This window comes from Rutidosis leptorrhynchoides, chromosome 6, assembly GCF_046630445.1.
Source record: "Rutidosis leptorrhynchoides isolate AG116_Rl617_1_P2 chromosome 6, CSIRO_AGI_Rlap_v1, whole genome shotgun sequence".
Taxonomy (NCBI): Eukaryota; Viridiplantae; Streptophyta; class Magnoliopsida; order Asterales; family Asteraceae; genus Rutidosis; species Rutidosis leptorrhynchoides.
In genome coordinates, this window is record NC_092338.1 from 61,561,694 (window position 1) to 61,567,004 (window position 5,311).

The 5,311-nt window shown below is 36.1% G+C and overlaps 1 pseudogene; it reads right to left on the reverse strand.

Annotated features, from left to right (window-relative positions):
* Positions 1-2,354: 2,354 nt before the first annotated feature.
* Positions 2,355-4,999, reverse strand: LOC139853685 (TMV resistance protein N-like; annotated as a pseudogene).
* Between the last annotated feature and the right edge of the window lie 312 nt (positions 5,000-5,311).

Sequence of the window (5,311 nt, forward strand, 5' to 3'; positions counted from 1 at the left end):
ACTTGATAGGTGTATCTACTCCAAGATAATATAAGTTATTTACTGAAATATGATGAAATTGAAGGTTAATTGCTAGTGGTTAAAACGAGTTAATATATCAGAGACTGATATATAAGTATATATGATTGATTTAAAAACATGAGTAACTCAGTAACCTAGTAAAATCCTAATATATTCTAATTTACACCTGTCTCAAACTAATAATTCTATTGCCAAAAGTATTGTTGCTATATGACTTGAACACAAAACCACTTTTCATGAGACATCCATTAGTCATTTGGGAAGTAAACTCTCAACCAGTCAAACAAGTTTCTTGACCATGTCAATTACAACACAAATAGCATAAAATAAAGGAAATACAATGCGAGCGAAAACAAAGAAAGAGAATAACCTGATAGCAAAGTTCTTGGGTTCCCATCCCGAAAACATTACGTACTTCTAGCAATTAAAAGGGATGTGGAGAAGCACGTAGTAGCTTTAATATTCAATCTCCAAAGACGACTTTGTATCATCTACAATCTTGAATTTGAACGTATAATCGTCTTTGTCGTAAAATTCAGAGGAATATGTGTCCCAAAAGTCAGAGAAATCTGTAGATGTTTCCATTATAACACTTTCATTTTCTCTGGCAACCAGCTTAACTCCAAAACCACTACTACATACATCTTCTCCATCGACTCTGAATGAAATTGAAAATGAAACTGTGTTGGAAGTGGAGTCCCACCAAGTAGCGTGTCTCAATGAATCAAAGGAAACATAACCCACCCATGTACGTTTATCACCGTCACACTCCTTCCATAACCCAGGTTCAAGATTCATGCCCATCGTATTACTCTGCTCGTGCTTCAAAGATATGCTAGTAACATCGCAGTAGTCTAATTTCATTAAAAAAGCACACATTAAGAATCCACAAAAGTCATTGTACTAGTTATAGGGAAGTTGCAATCTACATGTACTTCCTCTAAGCAGAGGAGCTATAAACGTCTTTGGAATTTCAAGGCCATCAACTTCGAGATTCATATGGTGATTTATAGCATTCCCCTAATTAAAACAACCCAGTCGTTATATTGTTGACCGGGTAGTGTACATATATTAAACCCTGTAATTCTAACAGCATGTGCATACACACAACCCAAAGCCTGCAAAAATGGGCTGCTTGCTTTTGGGTTGAGTCTGGATTCAAACGGGTCAAGTTTTTAAACAGATTAATCAGGCCGGGTCTGGTGACCCAATTATTTTCCCTTGATTTTTTTTAACTCTTTACATCTATCAGCAACACTCACAGTTCGCATCACTTTAATTTAGCACAAGCTATGTACTTAATTTTTTTTTTTTTTAGAAAGACAAACTCAAAACACCCTAAACGATTTTTCATGAATATTTACGAATGTCCATGGACTTGAACCCACAACTTCTTGGTTGGAGGGGTTCTTCGATACCACTAGGCTTGTTGGACCCCTGATAAGCACAACCCATTCCACCCGTTGCTTATAACCTGATGGACCTGTGATTTTTTTAGAGGAAGGCTTCATTAATAGGCGAACTGGACCCCTCTTTAAAAAATAAATAACTGTCCAATTATATGCCATATGCCAAACAAGTAAAAAGAAGGAGAGGGATAGTTAACATACATGGAGCATACATTGTAGTAATCCTTCTGCACCACTGACATCATTCGAATCATTAAGACATACTCGAGATAACCTCTTACAGTTTTTGTAAAAGTCTCCCATGGATTCAAGTGAGCTGCAATAATCCGCTCTAAATAAATCCACACTGGATGGAAGTTCTGGAAATTCTAGAAGCTTCCTGCAGAAACTGAGGTCGAGTGCTTTGAGCCGAGTAAGTTTCAAGAGGCTAAAAGGTAATCTTGAAAAGTTATTCCCAGTAAGATCCAACACTGTTAACTTGAGTAACTGGTCACCAACATCACGAGGGATCTCTCCATCTTCCAATCCACAAAAACGGAGATCCAACTTTTTTAAATTACATACACTAAACAGATCGTTTGGCAGCTTCTCAAGCTTATGCTGATATTTCATATTTAACTTTTCCAAGTGTTTCAAGGCTTGAAAGTTTCCTTCTATTCTCTTTAAATATGAAAAGTTGTTCAAAATTAGCGAAGTAAGGTCGGTACATTACTGTCCGATTGATGAGGCCGGCAGAACTTCTATCCCATCCTCACTAATTCTTAACATTTTCAAGCTATCCATGCTTGCGTGGATCTCTGGGAACTCAACAAGCGCTTCACAAGACCTGATGTCAAGAGTCTCCAAATTTTTCATACAAATGATGGTTGGAAAACTTCTAAGCTTCTTACAATCAGATACATATACGTTGACTAGAGTGTTACACTATCCAAGTGATGGATGGATCTCTTCCAAACTGTCACAATCATAAAGTTTCAGATATTCAAGACATGGAAATCCATCAAAATTTGGTGTGCTGACTAAGTTATCCGCATTCTTGATGGTAAGCTTTTTCAGTTGTGGTAGACGCTGATGCATACAAGTAAAATTTTAAAGCTAAGACTAAGTTACTGTATTGATATATTTACTCTACACTTATGGCGTAAATTCCTTTTTGCAAGGTGTAACTTCTACTATACTTGTATGTATATTTTAATTGTTAAATTACTTAGAGGAACATTATTTGAGTTTACCTTGTAACTTTCTTGCCAAAGTTCTTTCTGCAAGGTATGACGCAACTTTAGAACAACAAGCTTCCTTGGTTGAAAATCTGATGGAAACGGACGTCTAGGATAATTATTCCATGAAATATACTGCAACTCATTTGAAAGAAAACAAGGCCCTTCAACATCTTCATTAGGGGACCTATTTCCTCGCACAATTAGCAACCTTAATTTCTTCATGTTCGAAACGAGTTTGGAAAACCCTACTGAGTTGTCACCAGACCTTAATACCATTTCATAAAAATTGAAGCTTATTGCTTCAATCTCATTATTTTCCTGCAATAATGGAACAAAACCTTGTTATGTTTACAATAAATAATTTCAGGGATATTAAAGATAGCAAAACCATTACCTTTGTTGAATCCGTGGAACACATTTCTACAATTTCTTCATCCTTCCAAACCCTGCTATGCTTCTCGGGATTTTTAGGATGTTGGCCTCGAACAATGTTGTGGCCCATTTCTTCAACCAGATCATGCATCTCGAACTCACCATTCGAAATAGTTATGAGAGCCTTTTCTATCAGCACTTGGATCCCGGTATCAGGGTAAAACCAGCAAGCATCAAATATCTCCTTTGCTTTATCTACACGATAGCCCCTATGGAAACAAGCAATATCCAAGAATAACTCTCTTTCGTTAGGTTCCAGTCCATCATAACTTATTTTGAGTTTTTACATAATTGTAGAATTTGGGATATTTTTCATCTTTTCTAAGACACTCTCCCACCCCTTCTTGTCTTTACCACGTAGTAAAGATCCTAAAACTTTAAGTGCTAATGGGAGCCCACCTGCATAAGAAACCACGCGTAGTGAAAGCGTATCATAGTCTTCTATAGGAGGTTTATCCTTCTGCACTGCATGTCTATTGAAGAGTTGAAACACCTCATCGTGTGATAATAAACTAGCATGAGATATTTTAACCTTATCTCTGTGTAGCAAATGCTCATCTCTAGTTGTGATTATTATTCGACTCCCAAGGCCAAACCATTCATGGGATCCAGCTAACGCCTCTATTTGCTCATCTTTATCAACATCATCAAAGACAATTAAAACGTTACTACGACTTAACCTGCTTCTTATCATATCTTTTCCTTCTACGACACTCTGTACATTCACATCTTTTTTCAAAAGAGTTGATAGAACTTTCTCTTGAACTTTTTTCAAACCATCATGTTTTGTTGACTCCTCCCGAATTTGGTCAATAAAACAATGAGCTTGAAAATGATGAGAGAACTTTTTATAAGCAGAATAAGCAAGAGTTGTCTTGCCACTGCCCCCAACACCCCATATCCCAACCATGTGCACACCACCTGACCCTATATCTAGCAGTTTTCTCAAAGATTGCAAGCGAGCCCCCATTCCAACAAGGTCTTCATTAACATTTTTATCTAAGAAAAACAATTTTTCCAAGATCGTATCAACAATTGATTTGATACCCGCTGCTTCATGCCTGCACATCCGAGATTAAGGATGATTAGTATATGTTGACATTCACAAGTACTACGTAACATTTTCTCCAAAAACCAAGACGGGCGAGTCTTTATTAAATTAATATAAGAACTCCAGTTATAATTCAATGCAATTATATTTATATCACAAAAAAATTTTAAGATCATTATTAGCTTATTATGAATGAATTTATTTATATTTATAATTTATAATAGCTTGAGAAAGAACAAAATATTTGATGCTTATAAGGGGTTAGAAAAGTTAAAATATCATACATTATACATAAATAAAACACGAGTAACCTTCTAAAATAAAGGAAATATATACTTCGTTTAACACAAGCAAAAAGAAGAAAGAGAAATAGAGAATAACCCGTTGGCAATTTGACTGGGTTCCCATCCTGAAAGGTTACATGCTTCAACAATTGCAGTTTTCCATAATTCCTCTTTGGTGCTGTTATCGCGCTTTCGTTTCGCAAATGCTCTTCCGAAATTTCCTTGCAGTTTCCTAACATCTGAAGGACTCACATTATAGAATATGGGTATAACCATCAGTCCTCTCCAAACCCTGCATTTCATAATGTATTCGAGTTCATCCAAACACCAGGATGAATCAGCGTAGTTTTCCAAGAATACGACGATTGCAATTTGAGATTCCTCAATAGCATTCAACAGGGATGGACCAATGGATTCGCCCCGAGGAAGTGTTTGGTCGTCTTTGTAAGTGTGAATTAGTTTATCTGAAAGAGCTTTGTAGAGATGATCTACATAGTTCTTGCGAGTATCTTCCCCTCTGAAACTAAGAAACACATCATACTTTCGTGATCCAGAAGAAGAAGAAGAAGCCATTGACTCGTTTGAGATCTGTATAATAATGGAGTAGTTTATTTGACAGAAAGAAATGGTGGTAGGTGTATGATGAAACTAATATTTGAGAAACACGATAGTCAACTTCCTTGATTGAGATTTGTATAATTAGTTTATTTGTAAAATCTTGCTGTTTTTTTGAAAATGGTTTTTTAGTGTAATTACATATATGGTTTTCAAACAAAATATTTACGGAAATAGGTAAACCGAACTTTTAATCGCCGGTAGAAATGACAATGGATAGGATATGGATCGGATGACGCCATATCCATATCCATTTAGTTTTTGTTCATCCATATCCAT